This window comes from Chlorocebus sabaeus, chromosome 23 (assembly GCF_047675955.1).
Source record: "Chlorocebus sabaeus isolate Y175 chromosome 23, mChlSab1.0.hap1, whole genome shotgun sequence".
NCBI classification, from domain to species: Eukaryota; Metazoa; Chordata; class Mammalia; order Primates; family Cercopithecidae; genus Chlorocebus; species Chlorocebus sabaeus.
In genome coordinates this window covers 70,976,102-70,987,606 of record NC_132926.1, presented here as the reverse complement: position 1 = coordinate 70,987,606, position 11,505 = coordinate 70,976,102, and the positions used below count along the sequence as shown (strand labels likewise).

General features: G+C 38.8%; 1 pseudogene; it reads right to left on the bottom strand.

The window, feature by feature from the left end:
* Positions 1 to 3,024: 3,024 nt before the first annotated feature.
* LOC103244322 (KICSTOR complex protein ITFG2 pseudogene) lies at positions 3,025 to 3,970 on the bottom strand (annotated as a pseudogene).
* Positions 3,971 to 11,505: the final 7,535 nt, after the last annotated feature.

Sequence of the window (11,505 nt, the reverse complement as noted above, 5' to 3'; positions counted from 1 at the left end):
AAAACAGAAAACTATTAACAGAAAGGCAACAGTTAGTTATTCTCTCATACTCACTTGAAATATTAATGGAATGAACTCGAATCAAAAGACACAGAGTAACTGAATGGGTAGACAAAAAGATTCAACTGTATGCTGTGCTCAACTGATTCACTTGAGATTTTAGGAGACACATAGGCTAAAATTGAAAAGATAAAAATATGTGTGTGTCTGTGTACACATGTATATATATGCACACATATATATACATATACATACACATATGTATATATACACACACACACATATACATACACATACACATATACATCCTATGCAAATAATAACCAAAAGAAAGCATGGTGGCTATACTTATATCAAACAAAATAGACTTTAAGTCAAAAACTGTCTCAAGATAGAGGAAAATATAAAATGATAAAAGGGTCAACTCACCAGGAAGATATCACAATTATGTGTGTGCATATATATATATATATATGCATATACATATATGTGCATATATATGTATGCACTAAACATCAGAGCACCTAAATATATAATGCAAACATGGACATAAATAAAAGGGAAAATACAGAAACACAATAATAATAGGAGACTTCAGTACTCCACTTTCGATAATGGGTAGAAGAGTTAGACAATCAATAAGGATACAGGTGGACTTGAACGACATGTTAGACTAAATGGGCCTGATATACATATACAGAACATTCCACACAGCAGCAATTGAATACACATTCTTCCCAAGTACACATGCAATTTTCTCCAGGATAGATCATGTTAGGTAACAAAACCAATCTTAACAGATTTACGAAAAGTCAAATCATGCTGAGTTTCTTTACCAATCATGATAGAGTGAGACTAGAAATTAATAGCAGATGGGAAACTGGAAAATCTATGAATATGTGGAAATTTAAAACATACTCTTGAATAACCAGTGGTTCAAAGAATAAATCAAAAGTCACAGTAAAAAATATATTGAGGCAAATGAAAACAAAAACATAACACACCAAAACTTACAGGATGCAGCAAAAGCAGTACTAACAGGACATTTATAGCAATAAACATCTATATTAAAAAGAAGAAAGATTTCAAATAAACTACTTAACTTTATACCTCAAAGAACTAGAAAAACAAACTAAGCCCAAAGGTAGGAGGAGAGAAATAATAAAGATTAAAGCAGAAATAAATAAAACAGAGAACAGTAAAATAATAGAAAATAGCAACAAAATAAGATTTGCCTTTCTTAAAAGATACGCAAAATTGACAAATAATTAGCTAGATTAAGAAAGAGAGGGATTCCAACAAATAAAATAAAAAATGAAAGTAGAGATATTATAACAGATGTCTCAGAAATAAAAATGACCATAAGTGACTATTATGAACAACTATATGCCAACAAATTGGATAACCTAGAAGAAATGCATAAATTATGAGAAACATATAACCTATCAAGACTGAATAATACATAAATAGAAAATCTGAACAGACCTATAAATTGAATTAGTAGCCAAAATCTTTCTAATAAAAACAAAACCCAGGACCAGATGACTTCAAGTGTTGAATTCTATCAAACATCTAAAAACTTAACATTAATCCTTCTCAATTCTTCCTAAAAATTAAAGAACATAGAACACTTTCAAACTTATTTTATGAGATCAACACTACCCTGATACCAAAAAAAAAAAAAAAAAAAAAAAAAAGATATTAAAAAAGAAAACCACAGGTTAGTATGTCTGGTTAACAAAGATGAAAAAAAATCCTCCACAAAATACTGGCAAACCAAATTCAACCACATATTAAAGGCATACCCCATGGCTAAGTAAGATTTATTTCTTGGGGCCAGGCGCTGTGGCTCACGCCTGTAATCCCAGCACTTTGGGAGGCTGAGGCGGGCGGATCACGAGGTCAAGAGACTGAGACCATTCTGGCCAATGTGGTGAAATCCCACCTCTACTAAAAAGTACAAAAATTAGCTGGGTGTGGTGGTGCCTGTAGTCCCAGCTACTCGGGAGGCTGAGACAGGAGAATTGCTTGAACCTGAGAGGCAGAGGTTGTAGTGAGCCGAAATAGTGCCACTGCACTCCAGCCTGAGTGATAGAGCGAGACTCCATCTCAAAAAAAAAAAAAAAAAAAAAAAAAAGATTTATTTCTTGAATGCAACAATAGTTTTACCACATGCACATCAATAAATGTGATATACTACATTACAAAATGAAGGGCAAAAACACATGATCATTTCAACAAATGCAGAAAAAGCATTTGACAAATTTCTCTTTTTTTAATGGCCCAAGATATTATTCTGATTGTGGTCTGGATCATAAATCGGCATCACATTTTACATGTCTATTGTCTTACAAATAATAAGGTGTTTTATGGGGGAATGGATGGGTGGAAAAACAGGAACAGGGCTTCTGAAGCTAATACCTGAAGAATATGGCATGCGAAAGCACTGACCCAGCTGCTTTGGTAAATGGAGGAAAGTCATCTCAGGGTTGCTAGGAACATAGGTAAGACCAGACTGTAGATTGTGCTGAAAGAGCCCTCAAAACAAAACAATTTGCTGTTCCTTTAACAATTACTAATATCAAGAACTTGGAATTGTGCCATGAAAGACAGAGCTTAAGATGGGGTGGAGCCCTTACCTCCACTGCTCCCCTGAGCCTAAGGCCTGGCTTCCTTATGGGTATTGAGGCCACAAAAACAAGTCTCTGTTTCCTACACAGTGCAAGTGGGGAGCAGGACATGTCCCAGATGATTTGGAACAAGGCCACAGTCCTATGACCTTGCTGGTGTGAAGGGTGAGGTCCATAAGAAAATGGGCAGAGGGTCAACTTGTCTCTTCTTTCATCAAAAAGACCGTGAGGTGTATAGCTTGTGGTCACCCTAGGGCTGCGCCATCTTTCATGCCCAGTGTCAAATCCTGCACTTCTGTAATGCATATTCCCTATCCTGCCAATATAACAGATATCTTGACGGGGTAGGGTAGGGGTTCAGAAGAATCCTTCATCAGCTATGAGGCAAGTACAGCTAGGTGGGATCCTGGAGGCTTGAGGGAACACAACTGTGATGGTTGGTCAGATGGTAGAGAGTTTGGTGAAGCAGGGCATGAGCCACAGGGAGGTTGTCAGGATCCACGCCCAACTCCTGCAGCAGGCTGTGGTACTCGGGCCTGGTCTCCAGTTGTTCAGAAGATTGGTAGACTCTCTCCACTCCAACTGCACCTCCCAGTACGCATAAATCTTCTGGTTGAAAGTGACATATACGAGACAGGAGCTGTTGCATCCCCCTGCAGGCGTACAGACCTGCACAGAAGGCACAGATATTTTCATCCACTTGGAAGTGGATGACAGTGCGGTTGTGATCAATAACATATGTCTGTCCATCCCAGGCACATGTGACTACCTCCTCATGCCCGTTGCCGGTGACATCCAATTTCTCCAGGGCGAAAAGCTGGTGATCCACTTGCACTGACCACAGCAACCTGTCTGCTTCCTCCATGAGCTTCAGCATCCCATCCAGTGGTGCTCACGGCAAAGACGCCAGAGCCACCACTCTCAGTGCCATGGCCTTGAGAGTTGTTGCCAATTACGTGAGTGGAGACATTCTTGTTGTGGATACGGCCAGATGTCTGGTGCAGCACCACATCTCGGGCAGCTGGGGCCTCCCTACTGCCATCCATGATCCCTTCAGGGGCAGGAGGGGACCCTGTGTCCTTTTTCCACGTACACAGTAGAAATGCATAAGCGCAGCCTGGCTAAGACACCATCAGTTCAGGAACACCCAGCGGCCCCAGAGTCACTGACAGGCTGTCCACCTGACCCTCCAGCATCCATTTCTTGAGGGACACCAGCTGCCCGGTCAGATGTTCAGGACCCTCACCTAGCTCCTCCCAGCAGAAAACTCGCACCACACAGTCTGTGTAGCCCACCACCACTAACAACACCCATTTCCATCTGTGGGCATGAAAGACACAAATTTCAACAGTTTTTCATAATAAAAACTCTCAACAAAATAGAAGAAAATAACCTCAACATGATACAGGTCACATACGAAAAAAACACAGTTAATATTTTCACAATGGTGAAAAGTTGAAAGCTTTCCCTCTAGGATCAGGAATAAGACCAGGATGCCTACTCTTGCAACACAGTACTGAAAGTCCTAGCCAGAGCAATCAGGGATGACAAAGAAACAAAAAATCTAGAAATCAGAAAGGAAGTAATAAAATTAACTCTGTTTGCATATGGCATGATCTTATCTGTATAAAACCCTAAAGATTTCACATACACACTCAAAATATAAAAAGCATAAAATTAGAAATCAAAGTAAAAAATGTTGGATCACACAAAATCAACATATAAAAATCAGGCAATTAAGAAAACAAGACCATTTACAATGATATAAAAATAAAATACTAAGAAATAAACTTAACTAAGGAGCTGAAATACATTAAAGACAATTAAATATGGATAAAATTAAAATACACACAAATAAACAAAAATATGTCCTGTGTTTATTGACTGCAAAATTCAACATTGTTAAAATATCCATATTACCCAACATGATTTACAGATTCAGTGCAATCCTTATCGAAATCCCAATGGCAGTTTTTCTCAGAAACAGAAAAAGCAATTCAAAAATTAATATGAAACCACAAAAGACCCGAATTGCCAAAATGGTCCTGAGAAAAGAAGAAAGCTAGAGGCATAACATTTTCTGATTTCAAAATGTATTATAAAACTAAAGTAAATAAAACAGTATGATACTGGTATAAGACAGATATATAGACCGATGGAACAGAATAGAGAGCTGAGAAGCAAATCTGAGCATACACCACATATATCCACATATATACAGTCAACTGATCTTTGACAAGGGTGCCAAGAATATATAATATGGAAATGATAATCTCTTTAATCAGTGGAATTTGAAAAAAGAATAAAATTGGACTCTTACTTTATATCATACACAAAAATCAAGTCAAAATGGGTTCAATGTAAGACCTGAAACTACAAAATTCCTAGGAGAAAACAGCGGGAAACCCTCATGACATTGATCTTAGTGATGATTTCTTGGCTATGTCACAAAAACCACAGCCAAAAAAAAAAAAAAAAGAAAGCAAAAATACACAAGTGGGACTACACCAAACTATAAGTTTTTAATCAGAGTAAAAGGCAACCTATGGAATGGAAGAAAATACTTGTGAACCATACATCTGATAAGGAGTTAATATCCCAGATATGTAAGGAACTCCTTCAACTCAAATAGCAAAAAGGAAAAATAATGCAATACAACAGCAGAAACCCTGAGTACAAAATAACAAAATACTTGAACAAACATTTCCCTAAAGAAGACATACGAATGGCCCACAGGTATATGATGAGATGCTCAGCATCAATAATCATAAGGGAAATGCAAATCGAAACCATAATCAGGCATTATCTGACACCTCTTCAGACAGCTACTATAAAACATAAAAAAAGAAGCAGAGAACAACTGTTAGTGAGGGTCCAGGTTCCCCTTGCATTTCCTGTTGGACCCATAGACCTCCACCCCTGTTGGTTTGGATATGGTTGGAAATGAGCTACAGCTGGGCTCTCTGAAGAAGGCAGGTCTAGAGGATTGTGTCACCTGGAAGATACTCCAAATTTCAGACAATGCTTAAGCAGAAGATAAGGGGAAACTAGCAGTGAAGCAATAAAATTTTAAGGATTGCAGTGCCTACAATTTAAGCACCATAAAGGGAAGCAGAAAAGAGGAGCACTTGTCATTGCATATTCTGGAATTAAGTAATATATAGACATCAGTTTAGAGTACCATAAAGAAGAAGTAGAAAGAAGATTCAATAGACAATGGAAAAGAGATTAAATTCTTGTAATAACTAGAAATATAATGGACTCTGTGCCCATTAATACAACCTCCACTTGCAGATTTAAGCAAAGAATCACAACTCTCATTAAAATGAAAAAGTCTGGGTCTATTTTATCTATTCAAAACTGCAAAAAGGTAAACAAAAACTGAAAATGAGATATGGGGAAAAATTAATGTAAAGCAAAATAAACTGCTTTCTGTAGGATCAAAGAAGGGTTTTAGAAAATGTATTACGGAAGTATCTAAAAGAAAATTTTTGGAACTTATTGACATTCTAGAAAGAGTAAAAGAAGACTTGGCCTTTATAAAATTGGAAAAAGAATATATAAAGAGAAAATATTAAAATGAAAAGTAACAAAATAAGATGAAGAGGAAGATGGGTGTGTTAAAGAAGATTTTCAGGAATTCTAAAGCCACAATGTAACAACAAATCTACATTGGAGGCAGCTGCACAATTAAAACTTAGGACATAATGGTATTGCCTAGGTTGTCTTTTGGGGTTTTTATAGTTTTTGGGGGTTTACATTTAAGTATTTAATCCATCCTGAGTTAATTTTTGTATATGGCATAAGGAAGGGGTCCAGTTTCAATTTTCTGCACATGGCTAGCCAGATATCCCAGTACCATTTATTGAAGAGGGAGTCCTTTCCCCCTTGCTTATTTTTGTCAGGTTTGTTGAAGGTCCAATAACTAAAGATGTGTGGCCTTATTTCTGGGTTCTCTATCTGTTCCATTGGTCCATGTGTCTGTTTTTGTAGCAGTATCATGCTGTTTTATTTATTGTATTCCTGTAATATATTTTGAATTTGGGTATCGTGATGCCTCCAGTTTTGTTCTTTTTGCTTATAATTGCCTTGACTATTCGGGCTCTTTTTGAGTTCCATATGAATTTTAAAATAGTTTTTTTCTAGTTCTGTGGTAAACGTCATTGGTAGTTTAATAAGAATAGCATTGAATCTATGAATTACTTTGGGCAATATGACCATTTTAATATTGATTCTTCTTATCCATGAGCATGGAATGTTTTTCCATTTGTTTGTGTCATCTCTGATTTCTTTGATAGGCCAATACCATTCTGGACATAAGAATGGAAAAGATTTCATGACAAAGACACCAAAAGCAATTGCAACAAAAGCAAAAATTGACAAATGAGATCTAGTTAACTAAAGAACTTCTGCACAGCAAATAAAATGATCAACAGAGTGAACAGATAACCTACAGAATGGAAGAAAATTTTTGCAAACCATGCATCTGACAAAAGTCTATTATCCAGCATCTATAAGAAACTTAAACAAATTTACAAGAAAAAACAACCCCGTCAAAAATGGGCAAAGGACATAAACAGACACTTTTCAAAAGAAGATATACATGCAGCCAACAAGCATATGAAAAAAATCTCAACATCACTGGTCATTAGAGAAGTCCAACTCAAAACCACAATTAGATACCATCTCACACAAGTCAGAATGGCTATCATTAAAAAGTAAAAAAGTAAAAGATGCTGGTGAGGTTTTGGAGAAAAAAGAATGCTTATATATTGTTGGTGGGAGAGTAAATTAGTTCAACCATTGTGGAAGAGTGTGTAGATTCCTCAAAAACCTAAAAAAACATGAATACCATTCAATCCAGCAATCCTATTACTGCGTATATATCCAAAAAAATATAAATTGTTCTATCATAAATTTGCACACATATGTTTGTTGTAACACTATTCACAATAGCAAAGATATGGAATCAGCCTAAATGTCCACCAGTGGTAGACTGGAGAAAGAAAAAGTGGTACAACTGATCTACAATAAACCTGACAAAAACAAGCAATGGGAAAAGGATTCCCTATTGAATAAGTGGTGCTGGGAGAACTGGCTATCCATATGCAGAAAATTGAAACTGGTCCTCTTCCTTACACCTGACACAAAAATCAACTCAAGATGGATAGCAGACTTAAATGTAAAATCCAAAACTGCAAAAACCCTGGAAGAAAATCTAGATAATACCATTCAGGAAATAGGCACAGCAAAGATTTTATAATGAAAACCGCAGAAGCAATTGCAACAAAAGCAAATATTGATATATGAGATATAAGTAAACCAAAGAGCTTCCGCACAGCAAAAGAAACTATCATGAGAGTGAACAACCTACAGGAGATGGGGGAAAGTTTTTGCAATCTAGTCATCTGACAAAGATCTAATATCCAGAGTCTACAAGGAACTTAAACAAATTTACTAGAAAAAAACAAACAACCCCATTAAAAAGTGGACAAAGGACATGAACGGACACTTCTCAAAAGAAGGTATGTATGTGGCCAACAAACATATGAAAAATGTTCAACATTACTGATCACTAGAGAAATGCAATTCAAAACCACAATGAGATACAATCTCATGACAGTCAGAATGGTGAATATGAAAAAGTCCAGAAATAACAGATGCTGGCAAGGTTGTGGAGAAAAAGAAATGTTTTTACACTGTTGTGAGTGTAAATTAGTTCAACCATTGTTGAATGTTGTTGTTCAACCATTACATGGTGTGGTGATTCCTCAAAGACCTAAAGGCAGAAATACCATTTTCTGCCTTTGGTATTTGACACCCAGTAATCCCATTAGTGGACTTATAGCTAAAGGAATAGAAATTAATGTATTATAAAGATACATGCACACGTATGTTCATTGCAGCAGTATTCATAATGGCAAAGACATGGAATCAACCCAAATGTTCATCAATGATAGACTGGATAAAGAAAATGTGGTACACATGCACCACGGAATACTATGCAGCCATAAAAAGGAACAAGATTATGTCCTTTGCAGGGACATGGATGGAGCTGGAAGCCATTATCCTCAGCAAACTAATGCCAGAACAGAAAACCAAACACCACATGCTCTCACTTATAAGTTGGAGCTAAACAATAAGAACACATGAAGGGGAACAACACACACCAGGGGCCTTTTGGGAGCATGGAGTGGGGAGGAAGAGCATCAGAAAGAATAGCTAATGGATGCTGGGCTTAATACCTAGGTGACGGGTTGATCTATACAGCAAACCAACATGGCACATGTTTACCTATGTAACAAACCTGTACAGCCTTCACATGTGCCCCAGAACACAAAGGCTAAAGGAAAAAAAAAAGAAAAGAAAATGTAGTACATCTATACCGTGGAATACTATGCAGCCATTAAAAAAGAGAGATTATATTCTTTGCAGGAATGTTTCCGGGAACATAGCTGGAGCTGGAGGCCATTATCCTCAGCAAATTAATGCAGGAACAGAAAACCAAATACTGGATGTTCTCACTTATAAGTGGGAGCTAAATGATGAGAACATGTGGACACAAAGAGGGGGAACAAAAACACTGGAGACCATTTGAGGGTGGAAGCTGGGAGGAGGGAGAGGATCAGGAATAATAACTAATGGGTACTAGCCTCAATACTTGGGTGATGAAATAATCTTTACAACAAACCCCCATGACACAAGTTCACCTGTGTAACAAATCTACACATGAACCCCTGAACTTAAAAGTTGAAAAAAAAAAAAAAAAAACTTAGGGGCCGGGCACAGTGGCTCACACCTGTAATCCCAGCTCTCAGGGAGGCAGAGGCAGGAGGATAGCTTGAGCCCAGGAGTTCGAGACCTGCCTAAGAAATATAGCAAGACCCCATTCTCCACAAAAAGGAAAAAAAAAAAAAAAGACAAAAAAAAACTTAGGACAACTGAGTCACTGAACATGAGAAGCTTGCTAAGAAGACAGAAGAAAAATGAGAGATGGCCAAATAGGAACAGCTCCAGTCTCCAGCTCCCAGCGTGAGCGACACAGAAGACAGGTGATTTCTGCATTATCAACTGAGGTACTAGGTTCATCTCACTGGGGAGTGCCGGACAACCGGTGCTGGTCAGCTGTTGCAGCCCGACCAGCCAGAGCTAAAGCAGGGCGAGGCATCGCCTCACCTGGGAAGCACAAGGGGGAAGGGAATCCCTTTTCCTAGCCAGGGGAACTGAGACACAAAACACCTGGAAAATTGGGTAACTCCCACCCCATTACCGCACTTTAAGCAAACGGGCACACCAGGAGATTATATCCCACACCTGGCCGGGAGGATCCCATGCCCACGGAGCCTTCCTCATTGCTAGCACAGCAGTCTGCGATCTAACCACAAGGCAGCAGCGAGGCTGGGGGAGGGGCACCCGCCATTGCTGAGGCTTAAGTAGGTAAACAAAGCCCTAGGAAGATCGAACTGGGTGGAGCTCACAGCAGCTCAAGGAGGCCTGCCAGTCTCTGTAGACTCCACCTCTGGGGACAGGGCACAGTTAAACAACAACAACAACAACAACAATAAAGCAGCAGAAACCTCTGCAGACACAAGTGACTCTGTCTGACAACTTTGAAGAGAGCGGTGGATCTCCCAACATGGAGGTTGAGATCCGAGAATGGACAGACTGCCTGCTCAAGTGGGTCCCTGACCCCTGAGTAGCCTAACTGGGAGATATCCTCCACTAGGGGCAAACCGACACCCCACAACTCACACGGTGGAGTACACCCCAGAGAGGAAGCTTCCAAAGCAAGAATCAGACAGGTACACTCGCTGTTCAGCAGTATTCTATCTTCTGCAGCCTCTGCTCCTGACACCCAGGAAAACAGGGTCTGGAGTGGACCTCAAGCAATCTCTAACAGACCTACAGCTGAGGGTCCTGACTGTTAGAAGGAAAACTAACAAAGAGGAAGAACACCCACACCAAAACCCCATCAGTACATCACAATCATCAAAGACCAGAGGCAGATAAAACCACAAAGATGGGGAAAAAGCAGGGCAGAAAAGCTGGAAATTCAAAAAATAAGAGTGCATCTCCCCCTCCAAAGGAATGCAGCTCATCGCCAGCAACGGATCAAAGCTGGATGGAGAATGACTTTGACGAGATGAGAGAAGGCTTCAGTGCATCAAACTTCTCAGAGCTAAAGGAGGAATTACGTACCTAGCGCAAAGAAACTAAAATCTTGAAAAAAGAGTGGAAGAATTGATAACCAGAGTAATTAATGCAGAGAAGGCCATAAATGAATGGGCAGAGATGAAAACCAAGACACGAGAAATACATGACAAATGCACAAGCTTCAGTAACCGACTCGATCAACTGGAAGAAAGAGTATCAGCGATTGAGGATCAAATGAATGAAATGAAGCGAGAAGAGAAATCTAAAAAGAAGAAAAAGAAATGAACAAAGCCTGCAAGAAGTATGGGATTATGTAAAAAGACCAAATCTATGTCTGATTGGGGTGCCTGAAAGTGAGGGGGAAAATGGAACCAAGTTGGAAAACACTCTTCAGGATATCATCCAGGAGAACTTCCCCAACCTAGTAGGGCAGGCCAACATTCAAATTCAGGAAATACAGAGAACGCCACAAAGATACTCCTCGAGAAGAGCAACTCCAAGACACATAATTGCCAGATTCACCAAACTTGAAATGAAGGAAAAAATCTTAAGGGCAGCCAGAGACAAAGGTCGGGTTACCCACAAAGGGAAGCCCATCAGACTAACAGCAGATCTCTCGGCAGAAACTCTAGAAGCCAGAAGAGAGTGGGGGCCAATATTCAACATTCTTAAAGAAAAGAATTTTCAACCCAGAATTTCATATCCAACAAAACTAAGTTTC